General features: G+C 43.1%; 1 protein-coding gene across 2 annotated transcripts in view; it reads right to left on the bottom strand.

The window, feature by feature from the left end:
- LACC1 (laccase domain containing 1) overlaps positions 1–16561 on the bottom strand; it is a 178373-nt gene extending 161812 nt beyond the window's left edge. Inside the window, exon 1 of one of the 2 annotated variants that reach the window (XM_078657301.1) lies at positions 16198–16561. The gene's annotated coding sequence lies outside the window, so the exon portion shown is untranslated. The remainder of the gene's footprint in view (positions 1–16197) is intronic. The other variant, XM_078657300.1, reaches the window with a different exon arrangement.
- Positions 16562–16822: the final 261 nt, after the last annotated feature.

The following is a 16822-nucleotide window of genomic DNA, read 5'->3' as shown; positions in this document are numbered from 1 at the left end:
CCACCTATTTCATGGTTCCAAGACATTCTGCAATAATTCTTGGATGTCTAGCAGTCTCACCACTTTGTGAACTGTGTGCCAGCCCTACAGGACTGCAGTGATGTCCATAATTCCTCAGGTAGGCAGGATGAACCTGCCCCTTCCTAGGCTGTTGTCCAACTACACAGTGGGTTTAGTTGTACCTTAACAGCTACTGCTTTTCTGAGGAGGATAATACACTTTTATGACAATCTGAGACTTTTTAAGATGGTAATACAGGACCTTTGCTGGCTCTCTTCCACTGTATTTAGCTGGAGGTGCTTTTTATTGACCTCTAAGATGAAGGTAGTCTGTGATTGTTGTTCTTTAAATTCACTGTATAGTAAATCTTTATACACTAAGGCCCTAATTACGATGTTGGTCGGAGTTGCCTCAGACCAACACCATCAAAGTGTGGGAACTGACCGACTGTAGGTCGGCAGTTCCGAACACCGTATTACAATGCGACCGCACATGGTGCAGTCGCAAACTCCCATTTCCCTATGAGAGCTTCTGAGGTGATCGGACACCAGCCGCAGCACAAGCTCCCATGGAGAAATGGGAGTTTCTGTAAATCCCTGCACCGCGTGGCAGGCACCTCACGATGCCTGCCACATGGTGCAGTGATTTACAGGGAGGCACGGTAGGTGCCACCCAGGCCTCCAACCGGAGTCTGCAGAGGCATTAGGGCCCTACTAAGGGCCCCCAAAGTCGCTTTCCGCCAGTCTTTTCATATCGGAAATCCCGACATGAACAGCCTAGCAGAAACCGACATCATAATCCCGACGGCGGAAATGCAGTCGCTAGGGTACTATGTGTGGCTTCTGACTGGTCGACGGGCTCATTGAACCCATCAGTCCGACCAGCTGGTTTAAACTCTGACCCCTGTAATTGGGTGGTCAGATTGTAAACCATGGATGAGGGTTGGACAGCATCCAACCTGGGGTTGAAGCCTTTCCGACCAACATCCTTATCAGCCCCTAAATGTTATTTGGGCCTTTGCTGGCTGCTACAGGATTTCTAGGGATCATTACTCATGTTACCATCCACTGCAGTCTTCTTTTCTTGGACCTTCTTCTGCCTCAAACTCAGGTAGGCCAAATTCAGTAGTTAAACCATATAGCACTAAAACTGTCTGTTGTTCTTGAAACAGAGCCTTTACTATACCCACAAATCACTCTTCTAAGATTACTTCCAGCAGGATGAGTTTTCCTGCTTATATTTAGGACATTTATAATAAAAGGATCTTAAGCAAATTATACCTGGGATTCTGTAATCCCTGCATAAAAGCATGTCTCGAAATTCTTTATAATTGGCAACTAGTGACACACTCAGTCGCCGAATATAAGGAAAATATGTCAGAACTTGACTATTATAAGCAATTACAGTAGTGTTTTAACGTTACAATGCCTGGTGCCAGAGCCAGCAGCCGAGGTGAAAGCAAGTTAGGTCATGGCACATAAGTGAAGAAGATGTTTACAGCAACAGAAAAGGGAATGTTGCTTTTGTTTCTTCCAGTCTATTTTAATAGCTTACAAAGTCAAGCAGAGAGAATATGTTTATTTTTTGCACTTCTTAGAAAGAGAAAAGCTAGATGCCTGTTTCTAAACATTCCGAGCTACTGCAGCTTTTTTGTTTTTGTAAAAAAATTGACTTCTATTGAACTGTTTCTAATATCTACAACAAATATTTTTTTGATATGTTTAATTTTGTACTAGAGGTTTTATTTTTATTCTTCATGTTTGCAAACATGCTTGCTCTTTATATTATAAGGATATTGCAAGTCACCTCAGAGTTCCATAAACGTATAAAGGAACTCGGCCTTGGACTCATTCCACTATATGGTTTCAATGCATGCTCTCTGGTGAGTCTCCACTTTGTACCTCATTGATGGCTTCAAAACACTTTCTTCAACATATCCACAGACTGAATGTTATAATCAGCCTACTACTTCATCATCCTGTTCTACAACCTCCCCTGTCTGGTATTGGCTTTAATGCCAGCGTTCTCATTGTCTGTTACCTGCTTGCCTGTGGACAGTACTTGATCTGAAACCCAAAATTCTGTATTATAATTATTCTAACCTCAGAATTATTATTGTTTTATTACTGAAAGAGGTATTTGGTGTTGTTTGATTTATCAAAATGCTTGTAAACTGGGTTACTTGTACTAGAACCTTTTTGTTTCTTTCCTGCTGCCTATTGTCAATTCTAAACACAGATTGTTGTATTGGTGTCTCCGAATGTATGCACATACGTATGTGGTATTTGGACAGCGCCAAACGAACCAAAAAGCTGTGGCGCGCTCAACATCTCTAAAGGCAAATATAAGTCAGTGAGAGAATCGATGGGAAGCACGGTTTGTGTTAGTTATGATGTTGAGTTCTTTCAAGAGTAGTGTCTTCAGATTTTTCCTAAACTGTAGCAAGCTTATGGCAGTCCTGATGGATACAATGAAGTTGCTCCAAATCCTGGATGCATAAAGATGGAATGACCTGTTGCCTTGTTTTTATTCATTTTTGCCTTCTTTGCCTCCAGTCCGACTGTGTCCTTGAAGAAGGTGTGTCAAAAGCCTCCAGAGGTATTGCGCTTGACAGACAGATGGCCACGGGGCAGTTGTGATATATTTGTAAATGATGCAGATGGTTTTGAAGATGGTTCTGTCTGACAAGTAGAGCTAGTCGAGTTCCATCACAGGGATGGGAGGTAATATGGTCATATTTCTTCAGGCCCTTAATGAGTCATTCTGTGGCATGTATAATACCCTAAATGAGGGACTAATGTGGAATTTGGAAGGCATAGAACAGAACATTCACAATACCAACAAAATATAGTGTTCTCACCATACTCATTTGTATTGAAGTATAATTTGCATACTGCTGTACCTTCTGTCTGTCTCTAATCAGAACAGTAAAAAGAACGTGAAGAACAAGGCACTATGGTGAAAGCGGCTATTATCAACAAAAGTGAAAAAAGGGGGGATAGATCATACACACTCTAGGATATTTTGGTATCCCATCATTGCACACAGAAGCGTGCCCAGTGTCATCATCTGGGTTTTACCAAACAACTATGTCAAGCTCTCTCTTCAACAATCGAGCGAAACACCGACTATAGTTGTATCCTCTTGTGGTTGATCACAAGAGAAAGAAGCAAGATAGGAAAAAACGTTCTTCCAAACTTACAGTGGAAAGGCAGTGCATGTAGTGAAACGTGTGAATTAAAATCAGATAAACTCCTGAGGTTCCTAATACCTCTATTTACTCAGTATATAAGGACAGTTATGGCTTATTCACTGACCACATGGACAGTGAATAAGCCATAACTGTCCTTCACCTGCATTTTCTGATTTTAAATTTGGAAAACTCCGTTGAACATATACTGAGTCAATAGAGGTATTACCTCTATTGGATCACCCGACCTGACCTGGGTGTGTCACTTCTTCTCACAAGACCTAAAAGCTTCTTTGAAATGTGGGCCTTTGCTCTTTGCTACTCAAATTTTCTTCTAGCTCACAACTAAGGCTTTTCCCAGGTCATCTAAACTGCAGGATTAGTCAATCCAGCAAATAGCACTGCAAATGTCACTGTCCACTCCCCGTAGTGCTGAAGGAGTGGGGAGCCTCATATTTAAAGATGGCGTCATACGCACACTTCACTCCAATAAAGGGCATGGGTGCAACCAAGGAAGAGGAGGGTCATTTTGATTAAAAGGAAACTGAAAATTGCTAAAAAGAAGGAATGAATATGAGTGTGTTTCGTTTTACGTAGACCTTGTGTCAACTAATTATTCATTCTTAGTCTTTGTTAATTTTGAATCCAGATTTATTTTTTCTTATTCATTCCCTTAATTATCCCAATTAAAATAACTGTGACTTTTTAAATTAATATTTTCCTTTTGAATAGGACAGAATCTGCTCCTCTGATTGCTTAGTTTATTCACTACCTAGTCTCTCAGGCCTCCAAGTTAATGGGGAAGAGAACGTGTCATCCATAAAGAAAGTTAATGTCACACTGAAAAGTAAAATGCACTAGGTGCATTTAACATGCTGCAACAGCATCTTTCAAAGAGCATTTTACTGTGAAAGTGTGCCACATGCCAACTCGTGTGGACATGGTAAAGATGTAGACGATTATAACTTTTCTAAATTATCACACATATCCCAGAGTTTAGGCGCATAGGCTCTTCAAAGAATAAGCTTCAAACCCACTTCCTCTCTTTGCAAACGGAATTTCCAGTGAGTGTTCAAGCGTCAATTAAAAAACACGCACTGGAATGTTTCTCTTTGCTAATACTTTAAGCCTTAGCTATCCTATGACTTTTTAAAAACATTGAGAAATAGCAATTTTTCATTAGTATTTTTTAGGTCCCAGAATGTCACCAAAAGTAGTTGCCACTACGTGAACACCGTGAGACAGTCATGACTGGACACGAAAATAGAAAAAGACCTTGTTTTCACAAGACAAATCAGCAGAATAGCAAGGGTGCCAGGGACACTAATGCAAGCAAGGAAATACACACTCGTCACCGACTTACTGGTTCATTCTTAAAAGGCTGCCCTGATGGATGTGCAGTGGAGCCTTTATACCACTGTACACTTGTGTCACTACCCCTGCTGCCCCATCTATATCAATACAGTTCCTACTGTGGTGTCTGCCAGTCTCCTCCCTTTTTAGAAGTGTAAAGCACTATTCATTTCTCTCAAGTGCTGAGACCTGCCCTCTGATGAGCATCAACCAGCCTTTCAGGCAGGTGGCATAGTCTATTCGAGAGCATCCCATGCTTAAAGTTTCTAATGGCCGAAAAGTGTCATGTTATTTTAATGTAGCATTGTGTTGTTTTAAGTTGTGTTATTGTATGAGTTTTGTGATGTGTTTTGCTGTTTTATCGTTTGTTATGCAGTGGTGTTATATGGTGATAGTTTTGTGTAGCATTGTGTTGTTATTGTGCTTTACCATAGTATTTTATGTTCAGTTGTGCTATTTTAGTTGTGGTGTATTATATATGTTCTATCTGAAGGCAGGGTTAAAAGTGCAACATGTAAAGAAATGTTTAAAAAAGGATGCCATAGGTTCACTGGTTTTGATTCAAGGGTTTTATATTTACCCTGGACCTCTTGCTGCTTTCTGCCTTCAGGACTCAGTGCTACTCTCCCCCCCTCGAATTTGAGCTCCTTTGTGGAACCTGTTGCTACCAGTTTATGAGACTCTCAGCTGCATCTTTTTAATTTGGACCCTGACGACCTCCTTCCCACTGATACTTAAGCTTTCTTCTTCCACTGTGAACCCTGGGGTGTTCCTCCATGTGTTATGTGTGCTGTATGTGTAACCTTCTGATGCCTTGGACTGCCACCCACCCTTGAAGCCTTTACTGTGCCCTCCACCTTGAATGCTGCACTACTTTTGACCCCCTCCCAATAATGCTAATCATTGGGTAAGGTATAGAAACTTGCAATAATTTGGCTATGATATTCTGTTCTGCCCGCATGGTGATGAATGTAACTGTGCACTGCAGACTGCCTTGTGGCATCTGTCCATGTACCAGTGCCTGGCAGAATTTCACCACTGATACCTAAGGAGGTACATGTTCTCCATTTCAACTGAAGCTTGGAAGAATCTATGACAGGGGGTGTTCAGTGGGCTAGGAAGGTCATGGCTATGACAGATTTTCAGAATATCCACTTAGACATTTACACGCAATTAATCCAAATTAAACTCCATTACATAGTCAATGGGTATCCCAGAATCTGGTATGGATCTGGGACTCCTGGACAATGTTGCACAACCCTGTTCTATGCAAAAGCCAAAATACTTGCCATCTCCATAGCTTGTTTCCCTTCCGCTATGCATCTTTTTGACACAGAGACACCCTTCCCTCTACCCACATGTGGCTACTCTTTGTCTTCTATGAGGCCATGTGAAATCTCTTGCCCATGCTGCACCTTCCCCACATTTGTAAAGGGAATTGAGGATTTATGAGGGTGCAGCTATACCTCACAATAGTCCAACTATGTGGCTCAAATAGGGCTTATGTCCATTCACAATACTTTTTAAAGTATATTTTGAAAAGTATGTCTTTCATGTCCATGCTTCTGTCAGACATGTATCTCCATGTGGTGGGTTGGATTGGTTCCAGAATGTTTTTTGGGAATCACTGCTTGCTTTCCAAGCAGAATTAACATCACGTTTTACCTCACCCCAGTCTTTTTACTAGTGCATCCCTTGTACTACCTTAAAACTGCAGGCAGTACAACAAAAGTCTTTACTTTGGAGGCAGTGCATTGGGAGTCTTTTCATCGCACCTAAATATAGTTAAGCAACGCAGTGGCGGTGCGTCCATTGGGGGCGTTCGGGCGTTGCCCCACTAGCCTGGACGACTGCACTGAATAAAAAGTATTTGCAGTATCACTGACTGTCAGTATTAAAATTAATTTAAAACGGAGCGCAATAAGGCCCGGGAAAAGCCCGACAGGGTCGGGACTGCATAGGGTAGTGGGCCGGCGGCGTGGGGGGCGGGGCTGCGTCAGAGTGACACAGTCAGGCAGGCAGACAGAGCACAGGCAAAGGGGTGCGCATGTAAAAGGCCGGAGTAGTCGAGATTTCGACTGGCCTGCGCATGCACACAGTTGAGACCTCCACCCCCCCCCCCCCCCCTACCAGTAGTGTCCGACATAGGCATGTACCCGGGGCCCGGGTCTTAAAATGGGCAGATATCAGTTTGCTCGTTAGCCAATCCCGGCACAGTGGCGCTGCCAACGCCGCGCCAGGATTGGCTACTCCAGCAGGATGGTGCAGAGCGTGGGTGTTGAATGCTTTAAGGCATTGTCGTCGTTGGTGATTGGCCACACACACTGCGCGTGCTGGAATCATGCCACGAGGCCCACGAGTCCGACAACAACAAGTAAGTCAAAACGAAACTGAAACTTTAGTGATGAGTCATATTAGAGTCAGTGGGCGCGTGACTGTTGTTGTTGTCGGACTCGTCGACTCGTGACCACCAGACGTGTGTGTTGTGTATGTCACACACTGACTGACTCAGTGTCTACCACTGGACCGCCTGCCTGCCCACTGTGGAGGGACCTCACCTACCTAGTGCCGTGCAACTGTCTGACATCGAGACCGACCGCGTCCCCCCCACCCACGTAAGTTATGCCACCACCACCACAATAATGTACTACTACTACGTACTACCTTGAGGTTTATGATGACCCGCCCCTTCGGGGGTATTTCTATCTTGCGCTGTGGCCTGGGCACAGGTGTGAGGACAGTCCGCCCCGTCCCCGACAGCCCTAAAGTCCATTTTAAAATCAAAAGGCTAGAAAGTGTACAGTACACATTCCGGTAACTTGCGCGGGGTTTTAAATTTAAAAGGGCCGGAGACGGCCACTGAGGTCGCACAAGGTAGTGTCTGTACTGGGTAGTGTGCCTATGACATGTCTGCCGGTTCCCCTGTCGAGCCTACAGTCAGTCTCCGCCAGAAACGAAATCTTTGTACAAAAATAAAAGGGTTGGCCAATGGCCGCTGTGTATATCATTTTTGTTTTTACATTAATATAAGGACGCGCTCTCCACTGCCGCACCAGCACACCAGCATCGAATCAGCTCACGCTTAAAAGAGAGACGGGGGTTTATAGCGAGAAAACATACTTTATATAAAGCCAAGCGACTATGATGACGTGGGACTGGGACTCTGGGAGTGATCTACTTATGTACACTAGTACCCCGACTACTTCACAAAAAATGTCCTTAGCTGGTAACTTAATAGATGAGTCATGAGTCATGCTGAGTGATGATTTTATGTGTGTGTGTGTGTCTATACTGTACTATTGATTTAATTTATAATTGCACGACGGGACTGGGACGAATAACTAATATATCCCCCACCCTCTGCATCCCCCAAATAGGGGTGGACCTATGGGTCACGTCGTCACCTGTTTTAAATCAGCATGAGCTTGACTCTGGCCCATCCAGTTGCTGAGAGTTGGTGTAAATACACATCTGTAGTGCCAGAATAGCCTCACTGCAGAGTTTTAGAATCTCTGGTTGTGAGGGTCCGCCTGAAAGCCCCTTTGAGTGTGTCCGACCGAGTCCACACAAAATGCAATGCCGGCGCGCCTGCGGGGTCTCTGTAAGATGCCACGTACGGTATGGTCATTGGGTCACCCTGGGCCCTTCAGCAGCTTTCTGAAAGCTCCCTCGCCATTTCCTGCAATGAATGCTTTAATGGAATGGGCTGTGCACCGGTTATTTTGCTAACAATTGTTGATGCTGCTTCTGCAATAGGGGTTTGACGTACTACTCAGCGGTGTGCGATAAAGGCAGTCTCATTTTCTTGACGGCTGTTATCTTTTGCTTCCACATTTTTTGTGTTTTCTTCTTGTAATCAGCAATTTTGATTTTCTGAAATGAGCCCAAACATATCCTGTCACTCTTCGTTGTCCCTCTCATACCCATTGGTGCAGTTTCACCTTCCGAGATGGGGGTGGGGCTGGAGGGGGGTCCGTGATAACTACTGTGTGATGAATGGCTTGCCTTGCCTTTCAGTGCATATGTGATGAGAAAAAAACACATCATGGCTGTCCGTGTACACAGCGGCGCGCATTGATAATTACCAGCTTCTGTATCTCTAGCTCTGTGGCTTCGGGCGAAACCTGTGGGATGTGCAATGTTTACTAATTCGGTACCATTGGCATATAAGGCGGCAGCACAGGGAGCTACACAACCTATGCCTGGGACAGCACTGCCAAGGGGAAAGCGTTCTCTGAAAGCAACACGTCTTTGTGTTTTCCTCAACACACAAAGGGGTTTACAGTCTTTTCCATTTGGCGATTACCGGGTAGAATGTTACCATGCATGCCTTTCCCACACTGCCCTTTTTCTGGTATTTTGCCATGTGATACTTTAGAACCTGTTTTTTTAAAGATATAATTACTATGTCATTTATAAAGTTTAAGGAGATTTGGGTATTAGGGGATGGGTAAGGGTTCAGGATAGGAATGGGTTTAAAGGGTTTTTTATGGTTCAGAGTTGAGTACTGCTTAGGTTATTAAGGGGTTTAAAAGGATTTTTAGGGCTCAGGGGCAGGTAGTAGTAAAAATGTATGGCACTTTTAGGGTTCAGGGCCCAGGGGCGGGTAGAGGTAAAGGGCGGTAATGGGTTTATAGGGTTCCAGGGTGGGTAGTGTCGAAGAGCAGTAAGGCATGTTTAGGGTTTAGAGGCAGATAGTGGTAAAGGGAGGTAAGGGATTTTTAGGGTTCAGCAGCAGATAGTAGTAAATACAAAGCATTGTAAAAGTCAACTCCTTGTAAAACGTTTGGTAATGACACACATAGGGTGTGAGCAATTTCTGAAATTTGCTTTCGTGTAATTGCATGAATTTTTTTGTACTTATGTAATGAGGCAAAATGCAAATCTGTAATTTAGCACATATTTAACTTAAAAATGCATCCTTTCATCAATTTGTGATGCAAGGATGCATTTCATGTTAAAAAGCACAAAAAACAAGTGCCATAAACACCAGAGGAGTTGGTCTAACGGCTAGGGCGCTTGACCTGGGTTCGAGTCTCGGTAACTTCCTGTGATTCTGGGCAATTCACTTAATCTCCCCGCCGTGCCTAAAATTAATGTATGTCCGTCCCGTAACTGGTGCTATGTAAAGCGCTCTAATACCTGATTCTGTTCGGGTCTAGCTAGCGCTATGTAAAACTCTGCAAAAGAAAAAAAAAGTAGTGAGGGCGAGGCCCGTGATTAGAACTGGCTACGTACGTCGCAATGTTTTCATACGTATTAATTTGCAAAAAAACTTGCCTATTACTATTAGCACCCAGTGCTGCTGACTGCAGCGCCTGCGAATCCGGACACAGTGTGTGATGCTGGGCGCTGTATTACTGACCCCTGGTGAGAATTTCACTCAAATTTTTAAAATGTCACACATAGCAATCTGAAACCTTGGTGGCAGCTATGGCCTAGGGGTAGTGGCACTGGCACCGTCACCGGTCGAGGAGCATTGGCACGCCCACGGGCATTAGCACATCCATTGGTATACATTTCCACCTATTCCTGGTCCCTGTTTCTGAAAAACATTGCGCAGTGTAGATTACTTCCTGGCTAAACGTGTGTGTGGCACATTGTTCTCATAGAATTTGTAAACTGAACTTGTCCGTCACCTGCGGTTACCAGCTGAAGCGGATTACAGGTCGAATTACTTCCCATCTCCTAACGAGGCCCAAAAGAATAAAGTTACTCGAAATGTCCCGTGATAGGCGCAAGAAGTCTAACTCCTCACTTTTATTTACCATTTTGTAATCCGTGCTAGAAGTGAAAGTGAAGGTACTCACTCCCTCCGAGTCTTTTACCCCCACCACCCCACTGTTTGCTACTGATTCGTTCTGTGCACTGACTCCCACATTAAAAGTATTGCGCCCCGGCAGAGAAGTGAAAGCAGTGCCTCTTTACACATTTTGGTTTTTTTAAAGCACAGGTACTCAGCAACTGTATTATTAGGCTACAGAAATACAAGGGATTTCACTGTCCCGGACCCTAGCTTCTCCTGCCATGAGTAAGGCTGCACCAGTGAGATCAGACACAGAGGACACAACTTACAAGTGGCAGCCGTAAGAGTTTACTGGAGGTACATAAAATAAGAATTGAAATTTACAAGTGCAAGTGTTATCCTCCTGTCATGAATAGGCACAGCACAGTTTATGAGCTGGCTGAACCGCCAGGGAGGCTGCTGCCCAGGGCTGAAGTTGAAGACTGCGCTTTTGCCGTGATATTATTGGAGTGCATTGAAGGAATGAGAAAACTTAAAGGTACTTCAGATCAGTATTTCGCAAGGCTTAGTGTCGCCATCTTAGGGGGTCTGTCAAGCTATGCATCTCTCAAATCGCTGCATTGCGTTACTGTGCCCTGGGAAGGCGTCCCAGGGGTGTTGAGTGGCTCTTCCTCTGGTGACTTGCTGCTCTGCGCTACGTTGCATTACTTTTTGCTAAATATGCCCCTTAGTTCCATTGCAATTCTGTACCTTCATTTCTAGGCTTAGTGTGGACGTGTCAAGAGTAATGATTGCTTTTGAGAGCTCAATAACTTTATTATGATTTTTACAGAATAATATCATGTATCAGTGGCCATTGCAAAACACTTGATGGTACTAGTGTCTCTACTACTTTTGTATACTTTAATGTCTGTGGAGCTGCAGGTCATATTACACCCTGTTGTCCGGGGTGAGGTACATCCTCCCAATGCAAACTCTCCTCTACAAACCCCCTGCAGTGGTGGTTAGGTGGCAAAACCATGAGTGCCCAGCCTCAGGGACTCCAGTCACAGGTACACACACACTCATACAACACTCACACAATCACCAAATAAACACACAGGCAGACAGTTACAGTGGGACCCCAGTGGGACGCTCACAGCCCCATTAAAGAAAGGGCAGCGCCATTAAAAATTATCCAGCTTTAACGCCTTAATCGTGGCATTGTGAGATTGAGAACAGATTACTATAGGAATAAGTTCCAATGTCGTGAGTCTTCCTTTTGCACTGGAATGCGAGTCTAATGAACAGAACAAGCATTGGCATAGCCAGCCTAAATGTCGCGCCTTTGGGCCCTTATAAATGTTTAGCCATCCAACACTTGCAGTTGCACCAAGGATATTGTTAATGTTTTTCCAAGAGAGAGATCAGAGTTTTGTCTAATGGAAGTTTTGACTCATGGAAAGGTAGCACAGAAGGTTAATGGGCCTGCTTCAAAGAACATGTACCTGATGCAGATCACAAAATTCTGTAAATAGGTCAGTGGGTCACTGCATTTGTCAGAGAAATCATTTTGTCACTTGCCGTTCGTAAGTACACAAATGCTAACATACAACTGTGAGCTATTGAAAACTGCAAGGTAAAAATTGTACCGTTAGGTTTCCCCCCCAGTCTTTGTTTGATTACCCCAATGTCTGAAAAAGAAATTGTTATATTTTTATTTCCAGCACCTGGTAAAGCCTGACAAGTCACAACCTCAACCTTTACCTACATTTTTGGGCAATTTTTGGACAAAGAACAAGAGGCCCCAACCTCCTTGCTGCTCTTTCATCCCAGCTACGACCCAGCAAACAACCGTGTTCAAGGTAAGGAAACTGATGATATTTTTTGTAGCTTAGAGTTAGGGCTATGTTTGTGGTCACTCACTCTACATGATACGGTACAATGTTCAGAATGTGCACCCACCCCAACCACCAATAATTTGGCATAGAACAATTAATTAAAATTCATGAATCTTTTATTCTTAAAAAACACTTTGACAATTGCTTTATTAACCTTCCTGCTTTCTCAAATTTGCTTGGAAATGCACCATTTTTCCACTATTTTTTCAAAATTTTCTCGGGGGGAATTCCCCCCGAACCCTCCTTAGGGGGTTCGGGCTCGCTCGCTACGCTCGCTCGCAACGGTGTACTATGATTATTACTTTACGCCCCACCTCTTTCAAATGTCACCAGCCGCCATATAATATATACAATATTTTATGGACTGAACCTTTACACATCCATAAACATGTAGATATATCTATGTATTTATAAGTAGCTATACAAAAATATAAAAAGAATAAATGGGAATAAGATTAGGTACATTACAAATATAATCTAAATGGAAAATTTACAGTTCAAACAATTACTTTAGGAAATAATTAATATCACATTATTAAAAAAAAGGGGATCCTAACAAAAACAACAAACACGTATATGTGTACAAATATATACTTACAAGTACATATTAAATATAATATTCTTTAATTAATCTTTTTTTTAATGTACTGGTTGTTACGTACACTTCTTAAAAGGTAAAATTAAACTAAGCAAAATTAAAGAAGAAAGTATTTAAAATATATGTTTAAACATGTAAGCATACAGATATATCTGTACACATACATATACATATATACACACACATGTAACACACACATACAAAACAACATATTCATTAAAAAAAAACATAAACCATCAAAGATGCGATGTAAAGGTACACCTCATGAAATAGTTTCAGAAGTAGTGGCCACAATATACTGACTTGCAAAGGAATGACCTACAACAATTTGGCCTCCCGTCTCACTTCTCAAACTGTCCTTTACATGAAAGAGGCTTTTTGCAATTGTGTTTCCCTGCTGCTCGCTCCAAGCAGCAGCATGGCTTTGATGGTTCCTGTAATCTGGCCTTACGATATATACCAATCCCTCTTTCATCAAATGCACACCCTTTACTATAAACATTTTCTCCTCAATAGCCCAGATCTATTGGCTTTACCATTGCTTGTTCTCGCTTTGTGCTAGCGCGTACTACCTGCTAGAAGCACTTAGAACTAGCTAAAAGAGAGCAGTAAATGGAAATGGAAAACGCAACCACAATTTGCCATCAGCATTAAATCTGCAGCAGTAGAAAAACGGGTGCAAATAGTGTTTGTGTCTATTTTTATACTACTATTAGTGGGATATTCTCAATGAAGTGGCGGTGAGAGGCGTTAGCCTCCTTGGCTTAACGCCTCTCATCGCCACTTCGGAAATGCGAGGCTGCACCATTTTCTCAAGAATGTTGTGCAGTCTGGCGTTTCCCCCTGAGATGGTGCTAAGTTTCACGACTTAGCGCCAACGCAAGCACCCTTGCACCAGAGTGCAAGGGTGTTTGGTGAAGGGGAGGGTTGTTCATGTACAGGAAGGTGACCCTTCCTGCACATGAACATTCCTGAAATACCATTTTGCTTTTCTCATGTGTGCTGCACAAGGTAGCACACATGGAAAAAGCAAAAACAAGGAGAAAGAAAGCATTTCTCCTCTTTCTCCTACTTAAGACCAGGATTTTCCTGGTCTTAAGTTCGGCGCTGCAACCAATTAACGCCGCCCTTGAGAATTGGTGGCAGCGTCGTGTACAATGGGTGTTGTTGTGGAACGCCCACCGCAACACCCACTGCACGCCCCTTTCATGCTAAGTTTAGCGTGAAAGGGGCCTTATTCACAAGGCAGGGTTAAGTCACTTAAGTGGCTTTAACACTGTCTTATGAATAAGGCGCTGACTTTATCGCCAAGGGAACGTAAGAATAAATGATGTTCCTGTGGCGATAGGGGCTTGAGAATATGACCCTTAGTGTTTAAAGAAGCCCCTAAACGTCTCAAAAGGTGTAGCTACTTTGCATAATGGCTCTAACTTGGATCTGTATATCTCAACAAGATCTCAGTTACTTCCACCCAGCTCCCTCCACCGATTAAACTACTATTTCCTACATTACAATGTCATACATACTGTAGCACACCTTGGAAGGTAAGTTTGTGTCTACTGCTAATTAATGTATCTATCATGAGGCAAGTTAACTGTATCATGTTTTCAGTCTGCTTTGCATAATGATAGTCACTGATCCGTGAGCTTCATTTCCATTATCTGAAAACAATTATAAGTGCATTGAAGAATAAAGGCCCACGTTCCAAATGGGACCAAATGTATTTGCAGATTTTGTTTATGACAGGTTTAGTTCTTTCTTTTGATCCTACGTTTTTGCCTAAGGTCAACTCTCCATGTCACAGTGACCAAGAGATTGTTTAGCCTGTTTTATAGTAGGAGGCCTCTGATTCTGACTCTTCTCTGCCTCTGTTGTGGTACATGTTCTGAACATTTATCTCTCTAAATCCTCAGAGTTCCTCTACCATGACCCGATGGGTGATGAAGGTTGTTTTCTCAGCTTATCTGGCTCAAGGTAGAGAATCACCTGGAGGTATCAAAGATGACTACTAGAGATATGTCAGCTTTTTGGGCGAAGTAGTCGGGTGTTTCGCTTAAAGACCTCTGCAGAGCTGCTACATGGTACTCGCCTTCCACTTGTATTTCCCATTATAGGTTGCATATTGCTCAGGGGTAAGAATTATGTTTTGTTTCAGGGATCCTGAAGGCCCTAAGATCTTCTTCATAGTCTTGTTCTTTGTGGTCTCACTGTTCCGCTTTTTGAATGTTCATTATTTCCTAAATTTGTCTTATTGGAGAGAGACCTTTTTTCTGGAAGTTTTTTTGTGCTCCTGCTCTATTTGAAAAATTAACAAATAAAGTATTTCTTCTTGCTACGTTTGTGTGTGCCTTGAGGTTTTTCCTGGGGCTGCTGAAAGAGGTTTTTGCATTGCCATTCCTCCACCAAGTAAGGAATGGGACGAGATTTGGAAGCAGAGGAGATAAGGCTCGGATTTCTTACCAGTAAATTTAATTACTATGCTTCTTCCTTACTCATCCCATTCCTTATGTCTCTATCTTTCATCAGCCTGTTTTGGGGCTTTGTATTAAACAGGAAGTGTAGAGGGAAGGGGAGAGGTTATATGGATCTTTTCGTTTGACCCTTTCATAGAAATGGAAGAAACAGCTTTACGGTAGTTGATACTGGGGAAATGAATGGGCACACTCACTGCACCAAGTAAGGAATGCGACCAGTAAGAAAGAATAGGAGTAATGAAGATTACCGATAAGTAATGCGAGCAGTATCTTCCCCTTACGGAAGGGTTTGTGAAATGGCTGATGCAGCCCCATACAAGAAGCAGTCTTGTGCACAGCAAAGCTCTGAAAAGAGAAACATTCTGAAACCAGATTATAAACCTTTCCCAACAGGAGTGAAATTTTGCATGGCATGAATTAGAGAGCGCCAAATGTGTGGTTCTCACTTGCAATGAGTGAGACTTGAGGACTCTGCAAATGCTATATAAGAAGCCCCTTACTTGTCACCTAAAGGTAGGTAAGCAGCTGTGTGTATTTTACCACCTTGCTCTACCTGTGTTAACAGACAATTGGCGAAGTTGTGAGTATAACATAGATCAACCCAGAGGATAAGGACAGCCATGCTGAGCAAGAAATAATAGAAGTATTATACCGCGAAGCGTAGCAGAATTATTGCAGATATGTTTTTGGCTGTTTTATATAGTGCTAACTCGACCCGACGGTATTACATTGCTTTACATGAGCAACAGTTGCATTACATTCATTTTTAGGCACGGGGACATTAGATTTGCCTAGAATCACAGAATGTTTGAGCCTCCCGCCAGACTGGAACCTAGTTCCCCAGCTTCCAAGTCGGCCGGTCTAGCCGTTAAGCTACATTCCCCATCACTTTAACAAATACATTTTACAATGTCATCAAATTTAATCTGATATTGTTTACTCAATGTGATACTTACATAAGAGCCCCGTCATACGCAGCGTCAGTTCATGCAAAGTCTTTATTTTGTGAAGTAAATGAACACCTTGCAGCTCGTGTCCGGCTCACTTCCTGATTGCTGGAAGAGGAGGAGCTCATGTAATCTGACAGCGATGACGTAGTGCCGGTAGAAGCAGAATTTGCTGTCTTCGTGCCAGGACCCGCTGTTGCTAGATCTCGTCTGTTGACTGACTCCCCCTCAGCTCTCGGTGGCCGGTACTAGTCAGTTATAAACCATGGAGTACGTGGTTTCCTCGCGTGTTTTGGAAAATCCGCGACCGCGCACTCCCCGCTCGCTTGCACGCAGAGGAAGTAATAATGTGCTGAACAAGGAACTGCAGCGCCGGCTGTGGCTGAACTACGTGTTCAGAGGGAAACCCGGCTCTTGCGACATATGAGCAATCTGTACTTTTTTTCACGGAGTCCCGAGACTACGGGATCCCTGAGCACTACGTTATTTCCTTTAGCTTCTTTTCTTGGTGCATTTATACTAAACGCATAATAAAGGAAAACCACACAGCCTACATTTTGCTGCGATAACATTAATCCGCAATATACATTTTGTAGGGAATGCTAAACCTATCGAAAAATCTGCAGAGCAAAAG

Source organism: Lissotriton helveticus, chromosome 8 (assembly GCF_964261635.1).
Source record: "Lissotriton helveticus chromosome 8, aLisHel1.1, whole genome shotgun sequence".
NCBI classification, from domain to species: Eukaryota; Metazoa; Chordata; class Amphibia; order Caudata; family Salamandridae; genus Lissotriton; species Lissotriton helveticus.
Note: the sequence above shows the minus strand (reverse complement) of the source record. Positions and strands in the feature narration are given on the sequence as shown.